We start from the raw sequence: 25,261 nt of genomic DNA, 5'->3' as shown, positions 1-25,261 counted from the left end.
GCCACGACCGTGCTTTGTGGACGGAAGAGGGAGAGCATCCTGAGACCCAGCCCCAGTACCGCCCATGCCAGCCTGGGCAAAGGGTGAGCCCTGTGCTTCCTCGGTCCCCCAGGGAAAATCTCTCCCGCGATGGGGCAGATTCCTTAGTAAAATGCCAACAAGCGGAGACTTCCATCCCCCACTTACATACCAGAGTAACTCTGCTACCACAGGAGGACGTCCATGCCTAAACGAAGGCAGACATAGCAGAAAGCATTCTCTTCCCAGGGGCGGAGAAGGGGCAGCACGCGATCTGTTTACAAGGACGGAGGAAAACCAAGGTAAGGAGCACGGCAAACCCACACCGGCGAGGAAAGCAGGGTTCCCGCGTCTGCGTTCGGTCCGCCAGCTTCCCTGCGGCCCCTCCCACTGCGGCAGGCGGCGCGGGCGGGGAGCCCTGCACCCGCGACCGGCACGCGCGCGAACCCCACCGTCCGACGGCACCGCTGCCCGGAACAGAGCACAAGAATGACAACGGGAGAGCCGTCCAATTGGAAGGGCCACGGTCCTCTTCATCTCTCTGACAGGAACCAAGCTCTGCACCCTGCCAAGGTGTGACTAATGCTTCCTTATTCTGAGCTTACCTAATTCCTTTTCTTTTCCCATGTAATTCTGCAAGGCTTTAAAACAGGAAGGGAACATTTGGCCACGAAATGCTTTACATGATATAAAAATCCGCCCCCCCCAGTCGCCACCCCAGCCCCTCAATGCAAAGCAAGCTTTATTAACACAAGGCAAGTGCTCAATTTAAAGAGACCTGCGGGCATTAAAGCAGATGGCTTTATGTCTCTGACATGAGTGCTCCGGGTGGATGAACTCTCAAGCCCTGGGCTTAAGTGTGATTAATGCCTCGTATTTGGAAAGCATCCAAACTTATTAAATCTGATGGAGTGAAACGGCATAACTTTCTCATATTATTTCCAGGAGCTGCGACCAGGCTGAACTGCGGTGCTGGAGGAAACCAGGGCAAGGCAGCGGGGCAGGGAACCGGGAGCTGCGGCTTATTTACAAAGAATCCAGCGGAGGGAGCGGGGTGTCTCGGCACGTACAGGCAGAGCTCAGTCACCTTGGCCCAAGGAACAGAGTGAAGGCTGAGCACAAAGTCAACACAACCTTCCCGCGTCCTCCGTGGCTCTTCCACACGCCCGAGCTTGGCGCCCGACTGGAATCAAAGGAAGAAGAGAGGCTCTGCCCGGTGAGGCCCCGCCCCCGCCAGCCCGTCCCCACCACGTCATTTCGTCCTCGGTGTGGGCGCTGTATCGCCGGCGGCTGTAAACCGCCCCTTCCCACAGGCAGCTCAAAACCCGACCTCGTACGCCTGCAGCCCAGACGCGCGTGTCTGGAACCGACCGTCCGCAGGTTGAGTGGTTTTGCGATCGGGCCCGCTCGGCCCTCCGAGCCGGTGCTTCCCGAACCAGGCAGCCTCCGCCGCTCAGACACTCCCTGAATGCACTCGGCTCTGCCTCGAACAAAGTGAAATTCCAGGGACACAAACACACGGAAGAAAACAACAGCCTCCTGGGTGTGTCCACACCAGGCGGGAGCCGAGCAGACGGGCCGGGCCGGGCCGGTGTCCCCACAGAGGGACACAGAGGAGGCCCAGCCCCGCACGGACGTGCCCGAGACTTTACACACTGGTCATCTCCACACGCAGACGCTGGCACTCGGGGTCATTATCTGAGAAGGAGAAACACACCAAAGCGCTGACTCCAAGCCCGTCCCAGCCGGCGACGGGCTGTCCCGGCAGATCTGAGACGCGGACGGAGCTGGATGGGGCCTCCCAGGCTCTCCACTGAGGAAAGAAGAGCAAATACAAGGGGAAAATCTGCCAAACAACAAAGCTTCAATTTATTATCAATTTAACCCCCAAAACCCTTAAAAGCCTGGGGGTGACCCAGGGCCTCTAAGAGGCGGACCCGGAGTGCGGCAGATCAAGGCCGAAGCCCCGCTGCTGGTCTGCAGAGATGAAAGCAGCCGAGCGGCAGGGCCAGCTCTGCTTGAATCCTCACCTGCCACGCAGCCCAGGGAAACCAGGAAGGGAAGCAGGAAGCTTTCAGCCGACACGCGGAGCAGGTGCGGGCTCACCGCGCTGCTGGGGGCTCCAACCCGCGCCCGACCCCGGCCACCGGCTCTCCTGCGCGGACCAGACTGCTCGCGGGAACGTGCGGCGAGCTCCACGCCGGGCGCGAACACACGAGGTCTCCCCGGCTGCTCTCGGATGCAGGTTCTACCGGCTTGTCCCAACCGGGACAGCGACACGGGAAACTTACCTGTGCTCCAGACGCAAGGTCCCCCGAGCCTCCGGCCCACAACGCCGGCACGTGTGCTTGGAAGGTGCTAGGAAAGGAAATCTCAGACGTCCTATTACGAGAGAAAAACCGCGGAACTGTGTGAGGTGACGATTGCCAGACAGACAGGGCACGCGTACATCAAATCCCGGAGCAATCCACGGAGTAAACAAACAAACCGAAGGACCAGGCTTCACTTCGTCTCCCCACGAGTGTGATTCTTGGGGTCTTTCCAAGAGGTGGAGGAGTGTCTGCCGAGAGTTGGCAGACCTGACCCGCTCCCCAGTAACAGGACCGTCGCCGTCAAGCCCTCCTCCTCCTGAAAGAGCGCGGTGAGTTTGGAACAGAGGACGGCTCCGCGCTGCGGTATAACACTCCCTTGGCATTTTTAACGGATTTTAGAAAAGTCGCCCGGTTTGAACGTGCCTGCTGCTCACTTCGCAGACCAGCCATCTTCTGCCGTGAACCACAGGCACCTGCCCCTCCGCCCTCTCCCTGCCACCTTCCCGGAAGCGGGGCGCACTCCGCGGGCGGCACGCTCAGTCCGGCCACACACCCGCCGAAAGGACTGCAGCCGTTTTCACCGACAGACGCACTGGCTTTCGAGGTGTTTACTGTAAAAGGAAACAGACCATTGACACTGCGCGCTTTGCGTTTGTGCGCGGCCAATCAGGCGTCCCTGGAAACTAAAACCAGGATTTCAAAAAGAAACCCCATTGCATCAAAATGAGTAGGGGAGACGTTAATAAGGCTGACTGCTCATACGACATGAAGCTCCCAACATCACGATTCTCTTCTACCAACTGTCTGGGAGGCAGACAGGAACGCACTGCCTCCTCCTCACGGCTCTTCACGGGCTTCTAAAATGCCAGGTGCACCCTGGCCACTTGCGTTTCTGTAAATCGATAACAAGGATCGATGCGAGCTTTCTGGCCTGCGGAAGCTAATGGTGAGCGTAATGTGTTGGGCAGAGAGAAGAGCTGTTTTCAGCTTCTGGAAAGTATCTTCTCCAAGGTAACTTTTTTTATCTCAATCAATGAAGACAGCAGGGCCCCACGTCCACTGGGTCACCCTCACCTTGTGCTGGCCCCACAGCCCTGCTCCCAAAGCCGGCCAGACATCCACACCCCCGCTCCTTCCCGCATCTCGCATGCACTCTGCACTGCCCACCTGGTGCCCGACGCAAGGTCATGGCTCCCACTCACCCTCCTGAGTGTCCCAGAACGGTGACCTTCCCAGCTCAAATCAACCTGCTGAGGGGAGCGGAATCAGACCTTGGGGCTGGGTCTGCATCCGTGGTCAGGTCCTGCGGATTTCCAACCTTGCTAAGCTGATGACCAGCGAGTCCAAAGAAATCGCTGCTTCCCTGTCGAGGAGGGAACTCGGAACAGCAGCACACCTAAATCCCAGGTCCCCAGAACAGCCTGGCCCCCCTTCCCCGTCTGCTTGAGCTCTTCAACCAGCTGCCACCTGACCAGGCCCAGGTCTTACCGTCCCAGCACAGGGCACGCCTCTCCTGCGCCCTCCAGGACAGCATGAAAAAACGGAACAACTCTCCTGGAAGGCAAGGCAGCCCAGGGGTCTTCTGGCAACGCCGAAGGACTGTGTCCCCGCTATGCTGGTGCGCTTTGTGCAGGCACGAAGTAACGTTCTACCCCAGCAGAAAGTGACCCATAGACTCCGTCAGTTCGAACGAAGTGTGGACAAGGAAGGTACGGGGGACAGCACTCTCACCTCCCCTGACTCGCCAGGAAGCAGGTGGCTCCGAGTGAACGGGCTTCAGCAAACGTGCCCTGAGCCTGGAACAGACTCTGGGAACAGACCGGCAGCGCTGGGACCACGGCTGTGGACACGCACCCCGGCAAAGGTGGACTTGAGTCGAGGAAACGAGCTGGACCAAGGGCCCAAACCTCTGGGCCTTGCCTCCTACGGGATTTCAGGAACCACTGGGATCTGACAGGCCCCCCACGTAGCTGCCCCTCATCAGGATTTGGGGAAAGCATCAAGGTCAGGGCTTCCTTTCTTTCTTCATTCCTGGCCCACATCACACCATGCGGCCATACCAACGCACCGCCTGAGAACCACCGCCTGTTTGCAGATGTGGCCATCCCCCGTGCGCTCACGCCGCTCTGTCTTTCGGGAGAGGGAAATCCCCACAGTGGGCACCTTTCCGCAAGGGGCTTCCAAGCCCAGGGACAGTGGGCTCTGGGGATGCTCACAGGGCACCACCGCTTCCTGCTGCCCGGCCTCCGGCCCCGGGAGCCATGTGGGCGGGCGGAGAAGGAGAGCCGGCCAACCCCACGCCCTGCTGTCCATCGGCACCCAAGGGAGTCCGCTGGCCCCCGCCTGCATGCTCAGCGCGGACCACACACGCACGGGGCTGCTGCCTCGGGAGCTCTCACCGTGCAGAGCCACGTGCCCTGTGAGCACGGCTGCAGGGTCCACCGTGGGCAGCAGAGGACGGCACAGGCGTGTGACTTCTGTCCCCGACACGCTCCGTCTTCGGTCACCACTGTGCGATCCGCACCTAGCCGCCTCCCCATGGAACACGCAGCTGCACTCACAGATGTGCGGCACTCAGGGCCCCGGGCCAGCTCCCAGCAGCGCGCGAAGGCTGACCAGGTGGCAGGTCCATCGCCAGCGCAGAGGGACCCACCGCACAGATTGGCCAGTACCAACGGGGTCCCTCCGCAGGGAAGCTCGCAGGAACCACGGCGCGCTGGGGCTCGAGACTGAGCAGAGACATCAGGAGGCAAAATACACAATTTACTGGCAACGAATAACTTTTAGTATATATCAAATATTTCATAAACACGCTTATAGCAAAGGAGCTATCTGTTGTTTTCTGGAATTCAGGCTTCGCTAGGCATCTCGGACACAGTGTGGCTGTGGCAGTGACAACTCAGCCTCTGGCCTCGTCAAGCCCGCTCTCCTCCACCCCTCCCCGACGCTGGGACAGACAGGGCAGGCTGCTCCATGCTGCCCCAGGCCGTGGGACCGCCCCTCGCAGGTGCATCTTAGGGAAGAAATACTCATGGAGGCTGCATCACCAGGCCCTTCAACAGCTTGGCTCCCCTTCCCACTTCCGAGGTCACGCATCCAAAGAGATGTCCCCATAGGCTCGTGTGTCCAACCACCAGCGAGGCAGTGGGGTAGGGCGGGGCTTGCGTTCCAGACACAGGAGCCAGGCCTGCCGGTCCCCGGGGCTCTGCTGACAGCAGCCTGGCCCCCTGGTCCAGAGTTTTCATTTCTTCCGTAATTCCGAGCTGTTCCGACAGCTCCATGTTTCTCTGAATGCCCTGCAGGTGAGGGCTGGCATGGGCTCAGGTGGGCACCGAGCTCGGGGCACGCTCCATTCAGCAGGCACTCCTGGGGACCCCGGCGGCGAAGGAAGGGTCTCCGGCAGCCAGCGTGCCAGCCCTGGGCTCTCAGGAGTGACCATCCTGCATGTGTGCATGCCCAGGTTTGCAGATTCATTACAAGACCCAGGAAGCTGTCCGTCCATCTGTCTCTTCTGTAGCCTCAGGTCCACTCACTCCATCTGAATCTGCTTTACGATCATCAGGCTGTGCAACAATGTCCCTTTCCCCGTGGCTGGGCCGGAGAAATGCCCTCCCCGACTCCGCTCACATGCTCGCCCTCAGGCCTCCTGGCAGGCGCCTTAATCCTGGAGGGAAGCGCGGCCGCCACACTGGGCGCGGGCGCAGACCAGAGACCTCGGCGGAGACCACAGCAGACCTGTGCCCGTGGTGACACATTAATGTGCTCCGCCGGGCTCCTGCAGATTCGGCCCAGCCCCCCGGCCAGCTGCGGGGCTGCTCCTCATGCGTTCTCCAGCCGCTCAGAGGAAGCCTGCACCGTCAGGCTCTCTCCAAGGCCAGGGTCCCCCTCACAGGCACCCGCTTCATCCCCTAACTCTCCGGCATCCAGGCACCCACTGCACGTGCTCTCCTTTTCCAGGCCTCTTCCAGATTCTTGGGTCTTCAGGATGTATCCGCTACTCATTAACTTTTAACTTGGCCGTTCCTCCCCAAAATCCACACAGTGACTGACCTGCCACCCCCCCCCCAGCCCCTCCAGCATGCGCAGGCAATCTTCGGCTTTACCCGGGCCACCAATGGTCACCGAGAACCGTCACGGGCCTGCACCCCAGGAAACAAAATGAGGGAAAGGCGCGGCTGACCCGGAGAGGCGCAGGGCCTGGTGGAGGAAGGCGCGGAGCAGGAGCGCGCACCGGGGTGCCGTGGGGCGTGGAGGCAGGTGCCGGGGGGCCTCCCGCGGAGCCAGTGGTTGCTTCTGTGGGTGTGGGTCCGAGGCAGCTCCTTCAAAGGGGTGACATGTGACCCGGAAGCTGAGAGTGCAGACAGGAGGAGGGAGAGGACCGCAGCCGGAGAAGCAGCCTCCCAGGCGAGGCCGGCAGTCCCAGCATTGGCGGGCTCCCCACGGTCCGCCGTCCGCAGCGTGCCGGGGTGGCTGGCGAGGAGCCGGGAGCCTGCACGCCACGTGAAGAAATGTAACTCGGCTCCTACTTCCGATTACACACCAAGCGCGGTTACCGTCGTGCGAAGCCGGGACAGACCGCTCCCCCGTCCCCGTCTGGAACTCCCGTTCTCACGGGGTGGGCGGCAGTGAAGAAATGAGCAGACCGGGTCAGACTCAGAGTGATAAACGCTACAGAGGAAACACGGAGGGAGGAGGCAACAAGAATGCGCAGGTGACATTAATGTTTACTTCAGAACCGTTTTTGGATTTGTAGAAATGATGCCCAAATGGGCAGAGAGCCCACCTCCTGTTCCCCTCTAGTGCCTCTGCCACCACGAAGAAGCCAGTGTTGCTGTAGTCCTGGCAGAACTCCGGACTTGCCCGCATCTCACCGGCTGTTCCGCGGACGTCCTGCCTGGGCTGCAGGACCCCACCCAGCACATCCACTGCCTGGCGTGGTCGCATCCCCTTAGCCTCCGCTGGGCCACCTCAGTTCCCCAGCGCTCCTGGGTTTTCATGACCTTGAAGGTTTCAGAAGTACCAAATGCCCTCAGTGGGAGTTGTCTGACGCTGCTCCCAGGCTGGGGCTGTGCCCAGAGGCTGCACGCCCTTCACCTCCTATCATGTCAGGGGACAAGATGCTCGGGGCAGCCTCACTAAGACAAAAGACAGACTTCGAGCAAAGACCTGAAGGAGATGAGGGAGTGTAACATGCAGGTAAGCCTAGGAAACAGCGTGTGCAAATGTCCCGAGGCAGGAATGGGCTGGACATATCAGGAACAGCAGGGAGACCAGGGTGACCGGACACAGTGCCCAGGAGAGCAGGACTAAATGAGGCCGGACAGACAAAGGAGCTGATCACAGGCAGTCCGGTAAGAAATGGGGATGTTTTTGAAGTTTTTTGTGCAAATGAATGACACAATCAGAGCAGTCCTCGATGTGCCTTGGAGACCGTAGAAATCCCCTCTGCATCCGGGGGCAGGTGAAGAGCAGCAGACCCTGTGGCCCGCTCTCCCTGCGGTGGCAAAGGCTAATGCAAAGACGTCCCAAGCCAAGTGGAGCTGAGTCAGTCAGTCTTCCTCCTAGAAATGTGAGCCAAGAGATCCAGAAGGAATCAGGTGGTGAGTGAGGGGAGCCGGGGCTGGGAGGGCTTCACATCTGGGCTGAGCTGGCCATTGGAGGCTCACGCTGGAGCAGAGGAGGGCTGCCAGCCAGCGAGAGCAGCACAGCCAAGCACCGTTCCAACCCCTGCTGATGTGACTCCCCTTCTGGCTTGCAAGAGACCCAGCTGCTCGCTTCCTGTCGTTGACTTCTCCAGTGCCTTAGATCGATGCCCTTCCTCACTTTCTTTTACCCGAACGTGAATGGGTTTCTGGTGTTTGTAACTAACAGAACTCTGACCATGACAAGAAGATTAAGGTGGCGAGTGGACTCTTGGCAGACTAGAGGGGAGGGACCCAGGATGTGGGTAGTCCAGCTGTTAAGACCTTTCAGTGGCCTTCCGGGCCTCTGATGCAGCGCTGCTCCACCGTGTGAAATCAGCTCATGCCCATCCCATGGCTAGCGGCGTCGTTCCCATCATTTCCTGAGGAACTAGAGCTCCTGAAGATGAATCCTAGAAACACAGCACCTTAACGCTCCAGGAGCAGTTACAAAGGGCAGAACTCCAGGCACCCGAGTGCGGGTCTGGAAGATGACTCTGAGCAGATGAGCTTTCACGCGCCGCCATCTAGGCACTCCCCCTCCCTCCGCAGGTGATCCTGGGACCACAGGGGAGTGTGGCAGGGACGGCACTGCAGGGCTGCTCCAGTGCCCCTCTCAGCAGACAGGAAGCTAGCAGAACAGAAGGCATCGTGAACATTGCCAAGAGGGTTTAACTAAATCTCAAGCTTTGATCACGAATGTAATAAAAATATCTCATTATCAAATGATCTTGCCAATTTATTATAAGGCAATATTTCCTTTGTTCCTATATCAAAGGAACCACTGGTACAAGAATCCACAAATGTGTTAGAATAAATACTCCCCAACCAGACCAGTAGAATCATCATGAAGGAAGGACCCGTGCAGGTCTTCAGATGCCTTCCAAGCCAGTGCCCTGGGGGGACAGAGAAGAGACTAGAAGACTGAGCCGAGAGATGACTCCGCCCCAGTCACACAGCTGGTGACAGAGACCCAGGTCTCCACTCCGACCCACCGCAGCAGCCCACACACCAGCTCCCAAGCGCACCTGTCATCACCAACGTCAGCCCCGTGCTAGTGTCCCTTTCTATGTCTGTGAGGGGACTGACTGGTCACTGGTCCCCGGGCCACACACGGTCTTCCTACACAGTGACAGTCACAGGTTTAGAAAAACATGTATCCCCCCTCTTCCTTCTCAGAAAAGAGAAGTGAGCTTCCAGCAGAAGCAGAGAGTTGGCACAGGCATTGAGACACCTGCGTCCTGAGCCGAAGAAGCAAGGGGAGCCCTGGGGCAGCTTGGGGAGCGGCTCCTCCACGGTCACGGTCTGCACCAGAGTGAAAGCGGTTGTGTACCCGCTCGAAATCCCAGGTGAGGAGGACAGGCCACCCCACTGCGTTTCCACGCACGGTATTCAGACTCTTCACCAGGCTGTGCTCTCTGCCGACAACGCTGGCCTGTTTCCCTTCCCAGCAATGTTACTCTCTCTCGTGCCTACTTCTCAGTTTCTAACAACTTGGTCTGGAGTTTGGTGAGTTCCAACAACCGTCTTGTAGACCAGAGCATGGGTGCCCCACTCCCCTGCTCTCCCCTGCTCAGTCTCCCTCCAGCTCTCACCGCCCATCACCAGCCCCGGCCCACGGGAAGACAGCCCAGCACAGGCCACAGCCAGAGGACTGGTCCCCAGAGGAAAACCAGCCACAGCAGGCAAGCACGCCAGGACAGCGACCTTCCTGCCGGGGGCCTTCCCAGCCCTCCTCCCCAGGTAGGTGGGGAGGGGCTGCAGCTTGGGGCTCAAGGTGGCTTGGTTCAGGGTTGGGGGGCAAAGCAGCCAGAGAAGCAAGGGGTATTGTGGGAACAAAGAGCCAGCGGGCAGCTGAGACATGCTCACAGGTCCCTGGCAGACAAGACACCGTGTCTTGAGCGGGGACTCTGAGCAGGCTGTGAACGTACAGGCAGAGACATCCATGAAACCGCTGTCCCTTCGCACGTAAACTCAAGCCACACGGGGCCCAGAGGGCAGAGGGTGGAGTCCCTTCCCGTGTCCAATGTCAGAGAATAACCTCTAGTCAAGTCACTGTCACACCACCCAGGCCCAGGGGACCTCTGGGGAGCAGGCTGGTGACAGCTGGACAGAGAGGGTCTTGCTGCATGCTGCGGGGGGAGGGGGGGGAGGAGGGGAGAACACTGTGATCTGAGCCCAGCAGGGCCACCTGCCGACACCCCTAGAGGCACAGGCCAGAGTCACAGGCACCCAAGAGTATCACTTCAAACGGCCAGTTTCCAAATGCAAGTTCCCAGATACACAAATACAGAGAAAAGTATGAGCCATCCTGGGCCATGGGGGGGTGTGATCAAAAGAAGTGACTCCAAGTGGACCAAAAGTTGAATTTACCAACATTTCTTTTTAAAAAGTTCACTTTTGTAAATGTGTTCAAAGCTTCAAAGGAAAATAGGTTCAAAGAACCGAAGGGAGATGTGTTAGGCATGAGTGAGCAGAGCAGGAACAGGAAACACGTGGAAACCAGACCGCAGGCCGACAAGTACAAAGAAGGGAATGGAAATGCCACCTGAGGGACTCACCTGCACAGAGCGGCAGGAGAAGAACGTAGCCAGGGAAGGGGGACAAAGACAAGAGAAATGCCTCCGTCCGGAGAACAGGAGGGAGGAGGGCTGAGCAGAGACGAGCTGAGCTCCAGAGCCCAAAGCAGCACTGTGTGTCCCAACACACATGCAACAGGAGTCCAGAAGGAGACACGGTGAGGGAAGAAAATGTATTCAAAATATTGTACAAAGAATCCCAAATTTGGTTTAAATAAAAGTATGATAGAAATCCAAGAAGGTCACCAAATCCTGGTGGGGTGAATGGTAAGAAAACCACACCCAGACAACAGCTTCGTCAGACCACCAAAAGTCAAAGATGAAAAAAACAAACAAAAAAAACAACCTCTTGAAAGCAACCGGAGAAAAGGACCCACACACAGCAAGGAACAAAGATACAACTGAAAACTGATTTCTCGCTGAGGCCAGAAGATGCTGGAATGACACAGTCAGTGTGCACAGAAAAAACTCTCAACCAACAGCTCTATGTCCAGGGAAATGATCTTTGAAAACTGGTAGTGAAGCCAAGATATTTCTAGATGCACAGGAATGGAGAGAACGTACTGTTACTGAAACTGCACCATGAGTGCTGACGAAGGAAGTCCCCTGGAATGAAAGAAACCGATGCCAGCAGGTAACTCGGACCAGAGGAGAGGATGGAGCACGCCGGGAACGGTAAGTAGCGGTAAGTAAGAAGGTGCGATAACGCACGCTCTTCTCTTTCATCTGTTACCTTCTTTAAGGGTGTTTAAAGCAACCACTGTACGTGTTGACAGACTCTAACATACAGAATATATGGGTGCGCGGGTGTGTGTGTGTGTGTGTGTGTGTGTGTGTGTGTGTGCGCGTGCACACAGGCATGCACATGTGTAGATAATTCTACTCACTACACCACAGCAGATCGCCGACATTTTGCCAGAAGAAAGTCATCGTTACCATGAAGCAGACTGTAATGAGTTCACAATGCCTACATAACCTCTGCAGCCATCACGAAATAATGTTTATAGAAAATCAGACAAAGAACTGTAAGTAAGAAGTCAATGGAGAGAGAAAAGTGCTCTACATAAATATTTAACACAAAAGACGGAAGAATGAGCGAGCTGAATGGCAGACATGAATCCAACCATATCAAGAATTACATTAAATACAAATGTACTAATCACTCCCACAAAAAGGCAGAGTTGCCAGACTGTAAGTAAAGGCAAAATCTAACTACACGCTATCTACCTGAGACACACTGTAAATCTGAAATTATAAAGACAGCAAAAATGAATAAATATGCATAGTTCATGCATGAGAGACCTGGAGCAGCTATAAGATACCCAACAAATAGTTTTTAATCTAAGGAATATTACTCAAGACAAAGAGGTATTAATGATAAAATGCTCAGTGTAGTAAAAAGGCATAATAATTTAGGCATATATGCCCCTACCTACAGAACTGCAAAATATATGAAGCAAAATCTGACAGGATTGAAAAAAAAAAGGATAATAGCTGGAGATTTCACCAGTCTTCTCTCCAAAATTTTAGATCCAGCAGAAAGACAACTGGTAAGGACAGACACCTTAAACCACACAGTCAAACAACTATATCCATAAAACTCTCCTCTCAACAGTAGCAAAATGCTCATTCTTTTCAAACACACATGGAGCATTTACCAGGACTGACCACAGAGCAGGTCTCAGAAAGTTTAAAATCATAAGGAGCATTGAAAGATGACTCTGGGCAGCATAGACATTTTAACAATGTTTATTCTTTCGATTCATAAGCATGGAACATTTTTCCATCTCTTTGTGTCTTCTTTGATTTCTTTCATGAGTGTTCTATAGTTTCTAGAGTATAGATCCCTTACCTCTTTGGTTAGGTTTATTCCCAGGGATCTTGTGATTTTTTGGTGCTATTGTAAATGGAATTGATTCCTTAATTTCTCTTTCTACAGTTGCGTTGTTAGTAAACTCTTCAACACTGGCCACAGTAACTTCTTCTAAGACATGTCTCCAAAGGCAAGGGAAACAAAAGAAAAAATGAATTTTGGGGACTTCAAGATAAAAACTTCTGCACAGCAAAGTTAACAGTCAGCAAAACTAAGAGGCAACCCATGGAATGGGAGAAGATATTTGCAAATGACATTACAGATAAAAGTCTGGTATCCAAGATCTATAAAGAACTTCTCAAACTCAACACTCCAAAATCAAATAACCCAGTCAAAAAATGCGCAAAAGACATGAACAGACACTTCTCCAAAGAAGACCTACAAGTGGCTAACGAACATGTGGAAAAATGCCCAACATCATTAGCCATCAGGGAAATACAAATCAAAACCAGAATGCGATACCACCTTACACCAGTTGGAATGGCAAAAATTAACAAGGCAGGAAATGACAAATGTTGGTGAGGACATAGAGAAAGGGGAACCCTCTTACACTGTTGGTGGGAATGCAGGCTGGTACAACCACTCTGGAAAACAGTGTGGAGGTTCCTCAAGATGTTCAAACTAGAGCTACCCTAGGACCCAGCAATTACACTACTGGGTATTTACCACCGAGACACAGATGTAGTGAAAAGAAGGGGCATGTGCATCCCAACATTCATATCAGCAATGTCCACAATAGCCAAACTGTAGAAGGAGATGAGATGCCTTCAACAGACAAATGGATCAAGAAGATGTGGTTCATATATACAATGGACTATTCCTCAGTCATCAGAAAGGATGAACACCCAGCATTTACATCGACATGGATGGATCTAGAGGGGATCATGCTGAGTGAAGTGAGTCAAGCAGAGAAAGATGATTATCACACAGTTTCACTCATATGTGGAACATAAGCAACAGCACGGAGGATCCTAGGGGAAGGGAGGGAAATCTGAAGGGGGAGAAATCAGAAAGAGAGCCGAACCATGAGAGATTATGGACCCCAGGAAACAAACTGAGGGTTTCAGAGGGGAGGAGGGTGGGGGGATGGGGTAACAGAGTGATGGGTGTTAAGGAAGGCCCGTGTTGTGATGAGTACTGGGTCTTATATGTAACTAATGAATCACTGAACAGTACGTCAAAAATTAATGATGTGCTGTACAGTGGCTAACTGAACATAATAAAAAAAAAAAAATCATAAGGAGCATGGTTTCTGACCACAGTAAGAATTAGACTTTAAATTAGTAACAGAAAAAATATTCTGGTAAATCCCAAAAACATGTGGAAAGTATACTAGATACTTATAAATGACCAGAGGAGAAATCATAACGAAAACACAGCAGGAGCAGAATGAAAATGGAAACACCATGTGTCAGAATCCAAGAGGTGCAGCTAAAGCAGCACTCAGAGGGAAATTCATCCCCAGAAACTTACACTGGGAGAGAAGGAAGTCTGTAGTCAGGCGACATGAAATTCCAGTGAGGAACAAGGAAGCAACAGATACGGATCAATAAAACCAAGAAATGGCTCTTTGACCAGATCAGTAAGATTTATAAGCCTTTATCTAACCTGATGAAATACTACACATTCATCAGGGCTACGTATGGAGACCAGAGAGAGTGACAATTTCTTAGTTAAGTGAACACACGCTTAAGCAACAGGCCCAGCAACAGGACGCCACTTCTAAGAACCTACCCCAGAAAAATGAATGTGTCCACGCAGGAACCTGCATGTGAAGGCTCCGAACAGCTCCATTCATAACATCTAGAAATTAGGAAAAAGCCCAAACACGCATCGTCTGGTAAACAAACAAACCAGCCGCAGTGTGTCTGTCCCGCGAGGCAGCACTCCGCCGCAGCAGGGAAGCAACCACTACCACGTGCAGCAAAGCGGATGAATCTCAACCCTTCCCGCTCCTGGAAGAGCCGGACACAGAGGGCTCTGCAGCGCGTGATTCTGTTTCCCCGAAGCTGCGGGGAAGGCGAAGCTCTGGCGGCTCGGCGCTGCTGGAGGCTGGGGTCAGGGGAGGGGCTGACCGCAAAGGGGCAAGAAGGGGTTTGGGGTGACACGAGTGTTCTAGAACATCGTTGTGGCCATCGTTGCATGATTTTACACTCATCAAAGCTCAGTGAACCGTATACCGTAAGCGGGTGCGTTGCCGTTTACATGATTACACACCAGTAAATAAGACTATAGTGTGTGTGTGTGTGTGTGTGTGTGTGTGTGTGTGTGTGTGTCTGTGTGCGCGTGCGCACGCGCGGGCGGCAGAGACAGCGAGCTGGCGAGCACAGACCCCGCTGCTCACTCTGCCGGGCACCCCACACTGCTGACAAAGGCCCACCTGACCTCCGCAGCGGGCTCGCTCAATACTGTCGAGCACGCCACTCCTGGGTAAGCCTACACGCCGACTGGTTTCAACCCCAAATCATCTGCCCCTTCTAACCCAGTTTCTTGAAACCCTATTCCACTACCTGCAGACGTTCAAATCCCGGGAACGCGTGGACGCCCAACCCACTCTTCCTTCTGCACGGTCCGGTCCGGCTCTGCTCGCCGTCCTTCCGACCTCGACTCTCCCGCACGGGGAGCAACGCTTCCCTCCCCGAGCTCCAGGCCCGCTGCCTCTGCCCGTCGTTCCCCCGCATGCCACCTACCGAGTCACGGGCAGAGTGTCTGGGCTTTCCCATGCGGAGGGGAAGCGCCATTGATCACAGGTTCGCGCCTGGGGACCCGTGGTCGAGCAGATCTACGTGTGTCGTCCGTGTCCTCCTGGATCTGCCAGCTATTGGGCTTGACCTCCTCCCGGACAACGGTTCTAAGCCTTTCCGCAGCGCGTCCTCCGGGCCCTCAGAATGCTAATGGCCGTTCCTGAGACACCTCTGGGCGTTGGTCTGTCTCTGGCCCTCTGCCCCCCGGCCCAGCACTGTGGACTTTCCCAACACTCAGCCTGCTCGCCGTCTCCCAGTAAACTCAGCCACTTCACAAGCACCGGCCCGAGATGGCTTTCCAACCCGTCCTGCAGCCACGCATCTGCCCCCCTCCCTAGCTGGCTTCTCCCACAGCTGGCCTGGAACGACCAGAGCCCTGCACGCCATGCCCCCACCCCAGGCCAGCGCCGCCCTCCCGTCACTCACCGAGTCTCAAGATCATGTTCCTACGGTGTCTTCTCTGACCCCAGTTATGACTGCAAACACAGGTGAGGTCAAGCTTCCTTGTTTTTTCACATCTCAACGTGATGAAGACGGTGCTTTACACGCCATAAGCAACAAACAATATTTTTGAACTAAAATCCCTTACCTTTGGGGCGCCTGGGAGGCTCAGTCAGTTAAGTGTCTGCCTTCGGCACAGGTCGTGATCCTGGGGCCCTGGGATCAAGCCCCACGTCGGGCTCCCTGATGAGCATGGACCCCGCTTCTCCCTCTGCGTGCCACTTCCCATGCATCTGTTCTCTTGTTCTCTGACAAATAAATAAATGAAATTTTGAAATAAAATAAAATGCTTTCCATTCATCTCCACAGCCCGTGACTGTGCCGTGCCCCTCAGAGCAGCCTCTTCTGTGGCTTCCTGTCTGTCTGTCCCTGCCGTCCCTCTGAGTGTCTCATCCCTGACTTACAGCCACGCTACCGCGCATGCGCTGGTTTCCTTCAGACCTGCCTCTCCTTTAAGCCGTTAATTGGAGAGCTGTACTTCACATCAATCTCCCGCGCCCGAAAAGCCTCTGCTACCATGGAGGATGCGGCCTGCTTGTCTGGTGTGGACCAGGGGCTTTCCCGGGTTATCTCCAGCGCCGCTCCCCTTGTCCCCTTAGTCTCCAAATCATGCCCATCCTTCGGGGTCCAGAGCAGCACCTGCCCCCACTAGGAAGCTGCGCCATCCTCTCCAAGTCCAGAGAGTTTCTTGTCTCTACTGTTCTCACGCCTTGTACTGAAATGCTAAAATGTATTTCAGAAGCAAGGACTTTCTTCTTCTAACAAGATTACCAAGTCCTTGGCGTGGCCGGTGGAACTTCATCTGCAGCCCTCATGACTCCCAGCAGGCGTCGGGGGAAGATGGCTGAGACCTACTGCATCAGAGAACGGGATCACGAGGGCGCTTGAGAAGGCCGCGTACCTCACAAGTCTCTCCTCTTGGCCTCTTCCACAGAATTCCATTTAGGGTGGGACCCCATTTTCCCAGAATTAACATTTTTGTTTCGGTGACATCGGTTTTCCCAAGAAAGTTCCTAGGGTATTATTTTTGTGTATTTTGTCATTTAGAGGTAGAGAAAGCACCAAGGCTTGAGACAGGGATGTTCAGAAAACTGAAGTGTGAGGCGGGAGTTCATCCCTTCAAACCGCCTCCTGCTATCCAGAGCCTGTAGCCGCGAAAGCCTATACTCCCCACAAAGGCCACCAAGAATGACGCAAAGAATGGGCGTGAGCAGCGGGTCAGTCTGGGGTCTCGTGTATCCCCCCCGAGGAGCCCTTCCAGAACAGAAGCAGCAGGACCAGCAGCCACATCAGAAACAGAGGCGACCGACAGAGACTCAGGAATGCCGGGAGAGTCCAGCGGGCACCCGAGTGTCCTCGTGCCTCTGAGAGACTGTCCCCTGGATCGTTCTGGAGGAGGAGTTTACTCCTCGTGGCCGGCGAGCAGGCAGTCCGGTGGCTAGGGTCCCAGCCCCGGGGAGGGGGAGTCCGCTGCCTGGTCCGCACCCCACTCCGGCGCCTCCTCGCCACCCCAGGGAGCTCCTTCCTCCGTCTGGGCCTCAGTTTCCTTCTAAGAAGCGGACACAGTCCTAGTACCTGTGAGTTCGAATACACACTTCGCCGTAGTCGGTAAACACCACCCGCGGATGCTAGTGTCGGGACGGTTTACGCAGACGTGCCCGCCTGCGGCCCCATCCCTCCCCGCAGGGGCGCCCGCCCTCACCTAGCCTCGGCTACCCTCACGCCGCGCCCCGCCGCCAGCCCCCGAGCCGGCCAGAGCCAGCCAGACTGTTCCTATGCGGGTTCCGGTGCCCAGACCAGGAAGAACTAGACGGGCGCAGCCCCCCGAGAACTCTGTGCCGACCAGTGTCGTTCCTCACCGCTGATCCGCCGCACCTAACAGGAGCCCCGCGGAGTCAGAACAACCGAGCTCGGAAGGCGTGTTCTCGTCTGTCTGACTTATTCTACCATCAACACATTTTGTTCGTGATTCTGCTCAGCCTGACCTGAGGGTACACCCCAAGCCCCCACCATTGTCAGGACACCATCCTTCTTTGCAAACATCCCTCCTTCCTAAGCGGCTTTTTCTTGCAAATCTACAGCGGCCTGCGGGACGCGATGGCAGGAGACGCGCTTGTCTTCGTCAACCTCCCGAGGCACGAGCCTGAGGGCAAGAAAGGTGCTCATTCGTGCAGAGGGGCTGACCCGCGGTGTCCCCAAACCAAGCCTGTGGTCTCTCGCGAAGGGAAGCCGCCAGACGTTCTGAAAGCCCCGTCTCCCCCGAAGCACGGCACGTCGAGAGAAAACGGCGAGCCTATGCTGAACACTCTTCCCCGGCCCTGTGCGCCCCGACTCTGCTCACACCTGCCTCCTGTGGCGTCTGGACGAGCATTTAGGGTTCTGGACACCCTTCCCCACCCCAGTCCGGCAGAGACGGGGCATGCAAGCCGTGCTGGCCGGCTGGGAGCTCTTTCTGACGGATCTGCGTATGGGGGAGACGGGGCCACGTCCAGCCCCGGGGTCCTGCAGGCAGCCGCCACGACGGGCCCTGCGTAGGGGCTGCTCTGTGGCTGCTTCTCAGACCCCCGGGCACTCTGGGCCTCAGCCCCCCTTCCAAGCCTGGTTTTCAACCTTCAGTCAACCTTGGGGCCTCCCAATAAACCCCCCTCTTTTTTTGATCTGACATGGCATCATGTCTACTATTATCAACCAAGAACTTCGGCCACTACAGTGGCTGGAGGCCGAGTATTTATGAGGAAGGACCCCAACCGCCAGTCCCACAGCGGGTCGCGCTCTCCCTCCGCACCAGAACAGGGTCATAGGGAGGACACGCGCCATCTGCCTCACACCATCCCACTCCCTGGGCGGCCCTCGCGGCGGGGGGACGTCGCTCTGTCTCTGAGGCCGCGAAGTGACGGGCCAGGACAAGAGCCTGTGTGGCTGGGGCTGTTGCCCCAGGATTACACAGTTAATGTCCTAGAGACACTGAGAGGCAAACACAGACTTCTGTGATCTCCGCACCTAACACCCCTCTTCCCCTCCCCCACTGCCATTGCCTCAGTCAAGGACACGCGGGCCTCTAGTTCCTGGTTCCCGCAGAGCCCACCGCGGTCCGTCCCCACAGGCACACCCTGGACTGCAGAACACATGCGGAGGAGAATCCAGAGCAGTCAATTATGGCTGAGGCTCTGGGTCCCAGGGGCTCCAGGATGGAGAAGCAGAAACACAGAGTCCAGAGGAGGGGGACAAACATGGAACAGCAGCCAATGGGCCACTGGCGCACCAGCTACAGCGGCCACCCAGAAAACGGTGGGGCATGAGCCTCAGGAGAGAAGGGGGTCCAGGAGCTGTGGACAGGACACCACACGACGCATACTCGCTAGGAAGTAACTGGGTGATGGCTCAGATTCTTCTCGCTTGTCTTCTCATCCTGTTCCCCAGGCCGGGATGGAAGCCTCCAGAAGGAACTAACTCCAAGCACAACACCAGCTAGAAATCACCCTCCAATGCCCTGTGTCCTTTCTCCCTTTGACTCTGCCCCCAAAACGGAGGTAATTAGCTCAACTCTGGGACTCTGGGCTCAAAAATCTGGGCGAGCATCTGCAGACATTTCTGGAGGAGAAACAGATGGTTCAGCTGCTGTGGGGAGAAAGTGAGCAGGTTCTCAAAGAGCTCCACACAGAACCACAGGACCCAGCAGCCCCAGCCTTAGGACCCAGCAGCCCCAGGAGCTCCGACAAAGTCCCTGCACACTCATAACCGCAGCAGCACTGCCCACGACAGCCAAAGGTGGAAATGACCCAGGCGCCCACCCACGAGGAACGTGTATGCAAAACGTGGTCCATCCAATCCCTGGAACGTTACTTGGCCACGAAAAGGAACAAAGGGACAGATACCTGCTACAACGTGGCCCAATCCTGAAAACACGATGCTGAGTGAAAGGTCACATTCTGAATGATCCCACTTACGTGAAATCTCCTAAGCACATAGGTCCAGAGACAGAAGAAGGCCGGTGTTGAAGATGCTTTAGGTCCAGAAACAGGTGGTGGGTGCACACCAATGTGAATGTGTTAACTCTTCAAAACCGGTGCTTTCCTGCAGTATGAGTTTCACCTAACTGAACAAATACAGTATGGGGCAGTAATCGCCCCATTCTGCAGATGAGCAGGGAAAGACTGAACTCAGGGCTAAACTAGGTTTGGGTCTAGGGGCCGCTCCTAACCTCTCTACTGAGAGCATCTCCAGACTTCTGCCTGCAACGGGCTGGGCTTGGGCCGGGAGGGGTTGACTGTCCCTCAACAAAATATGGGCACAGTGACTGCATCCCACTCGGGCCGCACAGCAGGCTCAGAGACGGCGGGAGGTTGGCCTGTTTGTCCCACTCAGTTTGGGGAAAGAGGCTGGTCAGTACCCGGATGTTAATGATACAGGACAGTCTTCCGTGTTCCCTATCCACAGGGATGATTTCCAGGGATGAATGTCCTAGGACTGTCACAAAGAAGATCTGGGCGTTTCTAGGCCTTTCTCTTGTACAGTTCCATCTTAAATGCGCGGCTTGCCTATTTCTTCTCCTTCCCACTCTCATTTGTGCTTTGAATTATTTGAAATGTGTCCCATTATATTAACACTTTTCTCATCTGATGACTTCGTGGCCCTATTAGTTTTCCAGTGTTGGGCAGAAGTATTTTTAGCCTCCTCATGCTATTAATTTAATTACTTTTAATTTGATGATCTGTACTTGACATTTCTTGACCTTATGTTCAAAACTAAAGTCTTCATTACGCTCGCTCTAAAAAAGAAATCATAGCAGAGTTTTCTTTGATTATTGGTCAAATAGTGTCACTGAAGAAAACCAGATGTCAGATATGAAGCTACTAAGTATCAAACAGATTATAATATACTCGGAGGAAAATGTGAAGATATGACAGCTGATACAATTCTATCTTTAAATACATATTCTTTTCCATCCTCATCAAAAATAAAAATGTCAGTCTAATAGCAGAAATACATCACAGTGTTTATTATCTGCCAAATGAGAGGGTTATAAATAAAACCAATTCTGTGTCCTTGTAAAGTATAGTGACACCAGTAAGTCCCGAAGCCAGGAAACAGCATCTCGTCCTCTGCTCTGTTCATCGTCCTCTCCCTCCATGTCGTGTCCCTGGATCTGCCGATTCGTGCCTCCCCTCTAGACATCCAACAACACACCTGACCCTGTACACAGAACCAACCTGCAAAGAAATCAACAGCCACCAAGAAATTTTACGGTTTTTGAACTCTAGAAATAAAAGCGGAAGGAAGTCCAACAACAAACCCGTTATTTCAGGAAAGACTTTCAAATAAAAATCTAAAACTCCTTTCTAGAAGGAGTAAGTGCTGCAAGGGACAAGATACCATAAACTGAGAGAAATTAATAAATACGCACATGTGATCTAATAAAGAAAACTGCACCAAATCTCAAGAATTTCTTACTCTGATAGAATCTGAATAACAAAGACGGCTTACTTCCTACAATCATATTTGTAGAAAGAATTCCCAAAAAAAGGTAAGACTTGGTCTGTGCATCTCTTGGCTTTTTCCTCTCCGATTGTTTCCTTGTGTGAAGCAGGTGGTCACTGTGTCAAAATTTAGGTGAAGGAAGCACATGGTGCTTGGTCCTCGCACACCGGTACTCACGTACTGGTACTTGCACAGTGGTACTCGCGCACTGGTACTCGCACAGTGGTACTCGCGCACTGGTACTTGCACACTGGTACTTTGCACAGTGGTACTCGCGCACTGGTACATGCACAGTGGTACTCGCGCACTGGTACTCGCGCACCGGTACTCGCACAGTGGTACTCACGCACCGGTACTCGCACATTGGTACTCGCGCACTGGTACTCACGCACCGGTACTCGCACATTGGTACTCGCGCACAGTGGTACTCGCACATTGGTACTCGCGCACTGGTACTCACGCACCGGTACTCGCACATTGGTACTCGCGCACAGTGGTACTCGCACATTGGTACTCGCGCACTGGTACTCACGCACCGGTACTCGCACATTGGTACTCGCGCACTGGTACTCGCGCACCGGTACTCGCACATTGGTACTCGCGCACAGTGGTACTCACGCACCGGTACTCGCGCACTGGTACTCACGCACCGGTACTCGCACATTGGTACTCGCGCACTGGTACTCGCGCACCGGTACTCGCACATTGGTACTCGCGCACTGGTACTCACGCACCGGTACTCGCGCACTGGTACTCACGCACCGGTACTCGCACATTGGTACTCGCGCACTGGTACTCACGCACCGGTACTCGCACATTGGTACTCGCGCACATTGGTACTCGCACAGTGGTACTCACGCACTGGTACTCACGCACCGGTACTCGCACAGTGGTACTCGCGCACAGTGGTACTCGCACATTGGTACTCACGCACCGGTACTCGCACAGTGGTACTCGCGCACTGGTGCTCACGCACTGGTACTCGCACAGTGGTACTCGCGCACCGGTACACGCACAGTGGTACTCGTGCACCGGTACTCACGCACTGGTACTCACACAGTGGTACTCACGCACCGGTACTCACACAGTGGTACTCGCACAGTGGTACTCGCGCGCTGGTACTCACGCACAGTGGTACTCACGCACAGTGGTACTCGCACAGTGGTACTCGCACAGTGGTACTCGTGCGCCGGTACTCGCACAGTGGTACTCGCACAGTGGTACTCGCACCGTGGTACTCGCGCACAGTGGTACTCGCACATTGGTACTCGCACAGTGGTACTCGCGCACTGGTACTCACGCACCGGTACTCGCACATTGGTACTCGCGCACTGGTACTCACGCACTGGTACTCGCGCACTGGTACTCACGCACCGGTACTCGCACATTGGTACTCGCGCACAGTGGTACTCGCACATTGGTACTCACGCACCGGTACTCGCACAGTGGTACTCGCGCACTGGTGCTCACGCACTGGTGCTCACGCACTGGTACTCGCACAGTGGTACTCGTGCACCGGTACACGCACAGTGGTACTCACGCACTGGTACTCGCACAGTGGTACTCGCACAGTGGTACTCGTGCACCGGTACTCGCACAGTGGTACTCGCGCGCTGGTACTCACGCACAGTGGTACTCGCACAGTGGTACTCGCACATTGGTACTCGTGCGCCGGTACTCGCACATAGCCCGTGCTGCTGCGGCCTTGGTGACTGGCTTCTTCCTTGACAGTTTCAAACACGTTATGTCGTCTGACCTTCGGAGGACAGCTGCGAGGTCCCTAAACACCTCAACGTGCCCCTCTGGGCCCCGAGTCCCCTCTGCGGTCGGGGCCGCACGGGGCTCCACGCTCATGTCCTTTGCCTCCGAGGAGTTCACACCCTGAGGGGAGAGATGGATGTGGGAACAAATCAGGACCAGAGTGACACCAAAGCTGCCAAGCAAAACTTTCCCAAGCGAGGACAAGAGGGGGTCCAGGAGGCTCTTTTCAGGGACAGCGCCCATCTGTGAGCAAGCGGTGCACACATGAGGTTCGATCAGCAAACTGGCTTTGCACAACGGTGCACACGAGCCGGGTGGCTCATGCACCTGCACCGTCTGTGGGGCCACGTCTGTGGGGCCACATCGCTATGGGGTGGGGCGAGCAGAGCAGGTGCAGCCCCGCGGTGGCTGTCGCCAGGGCACACCCCCAGAGGCCAGCCGTCCAGAGCCCCGCAAATGAGGCCCCTGCCCCGCACAGAGACAGCCTCAGGGCCACTGCGCAACCTCTCCCGAACCCCCTCTGAGCCTGGAACGTCGAATGACAGCTCGGACTGTCCTCTCCGCAAATCCAAATGTCGAATGACAGCTCCGACCATGCTCCCCCAAATCCAACCCCCAATGACAAAGTGAGTGGAACGGAATTGAAGCACTTTTACTTTTATTTCTTCTATTCCCAGAGAACTCTGGCCACTTTTACTTTCCTGGTTTCGTGGAGAGAATACGGTGCAATTTTAGGACCTAATTATACAGTTTGTGCACTTTTCATTAGCCCGTTCATTTATATTTGTCCTTCTCGGGTTTAATCATGCAGTCAGAGGAACCTTGTAAAACCCTCAGACAGGACCTGGCACCAGGCTCTGCACATATTCAGACTTAATTAGCTCGAGCAAATCTGAAAAGCAGAGAAAAATCAGGAGGATGCAAATATGATGGAAGAGAAAACAAGGAACATGCTCCTCCTCAACACGGAGAAACAAAGAAGGGCCCCAAAGAAACCCAGCGCCAGAGATGAGCAATCTCTGCCAGGTGCAGAGCGGGACCCCCAGATTCCATTCTCAGCCCCCAACCAGTTCATGAGCCCCAGGACCTCGCTGCCCACCCCTGGCAGTGTCACCAGCAGAACCTCTTCAAGCACAAAGAGCCACTGACCTGTTTTCTGAAATTGAACAGAAGCAGAAGGAAAGCGAGGGGGTGCCGCTCACTGGGCAGCGGGCTGGAGGGCAGGAGGGCCCCCGGGATGTGACCATCGCCCCAGCGTGGGGGAAGAACAGAGCAGAACCACCCACTTTTCTCAGCTCCCACAAGCAGCCACAGCGATGGTTGGGCTGATGAGGGACCCCCAAACCCTGGCTGAGAGACGTAAACCCCAGGAATTCTCCATAACTCAGTCTCCAGGCAAATCTGCACGGAAACGACAGAAACACCATCCCACCACCTGCGACTCCACACCTGAGGCCGGTGACGGAGGTCGCTGGGGGCACAGAACGGAAGTGAGGAAGATGGAGGCCACATGGCCCTAGAGACCTTGTTGGCTTTAAGGTAACCCAACACTTGAAAGAGAAAACATCCTCACTCACAAGACCCGGAACTTAAGGAACACGAATGTTCTTCTGGAAACAACGCGCTTCGCTTCCGTTCATGACCAGCTCCCCCGTGCCACCAAGCCCTCGCTGAGTGTGTGGCGCGTGGCCGGCGTGACCACGGTCCGCTCCGCTTGGAAGGACGGTAAACGATACCGCGCGCCACGCTGAGGCGGTGGCCGTGCAGTGCGCGAGCCGGGGGTCCGTGCAGGAGCCGAGGCAGGGCGAGTGGACGGGGCGGCCCGCGGCCTGGAAGAGAAGCTGCGCCAGGACACTGGCTCTTGAGCTGAGGCAGAGACTGAAAAGAGCCTGGGCTGGTGGAGAAGCACACGGTGAGTGATCCCGTAGAAGAAACGCCGGGGAAATCACGGGGGCAATGATTTCTGCAGGGACCAGGGCCAACAGGAATCGTGAGTCACAGCAGGAGCCCCTGACCATGGACACCAAAGTTCAAGGTGGAAATCCGAAGGATTTGGGTATGTGTATTAGTTTGCTAAGGCTGACATCGCCAAGACCACAACCGTTGCAGCCTAGACTGTAGGGTGGAGACCAGAAGTCCAAGCTCAAGAGGCGGACCAGGCCGGCTCCTCCTGAATCTGTGAGGGGGAGGGGCTGTTCCAGGGCACTGCCCTCGGCCTGCGGTTGACCCCATCACTGTCCCGTGGCACCCCCCTGCCTCTGAATCCCCCTTTCTGTAAGGACAGCAGGCACACTGGGCCAGCACCACCATGACC

General features: G+C 55.2%; 2 long non-coding RNA genes across 3 annotated transcripts in view; both read right to left on the bottom strand.

The window, feature by feature from the left end:
- The window catches only part of LOC123393645, a 42,243-nt gene extending 26,414 nt beyond the window's left edge, over positions 1 to 15,829 (bottom strand). The window contains exons 1-3 of one of the 2 annotated variants that reach the window (XR_006608474.1): positions 15,797 to 15,829; positions 15,634 to 15,683; positions 191 to 2,400 (exon numbers count right to left, since the gene is read on the bottom strand). This is a non-coding gene — a long non-coding RNA (uncharacterized LOC123393645). Of the gene's footprint in view, positions 1 to 190; positions 12,351 to 15,633; positions 15,684 to 15,796 lie in introns of those variants that run through there. The other variant, XR_006608473.1, reaches the window with a different exon arrangement.
- A 194-nt stretch (positions 15,830 to 16,023) lies between these two features.
- LOC123393646 overlaps positions 16,024 to 25,261 on the bottom strand; it is a 42,271-nt gene continuing 33,033 nt past the window's right edge. Inside the window, exon 3 of the long non-coding RNA XR_006608475.1 lies at positions 16,024 to 23,067. This is a non-coding gene — a long non-coding RNA (uncharacterized LOC123393646). The remainder of the gene's footprint in view (positions 23,068 to 25,261) is intronic.

The sequence above is a fragment of the Mustela putorius genome, unplaced genomic scaffold, assembly GCF_011764305.1.
Source record: "Mustela putorius furo isolate JIRA1106 unplaced genomic scaffold, ASM1176430v1.1 tig00000929_pilon_pilon_pilon, whole genome shotgun sequence".
Lineage (NCBI taxonomy): Eukaryota > Metazoa > Chordata > Mammalia > Carnivora > Mustelidae > Mustela > Mustela putorius.
Note: the sequence above shows the minus strand (reverse complement) of the source record. Positions and strands in the feature narration are given on the sequence as shown.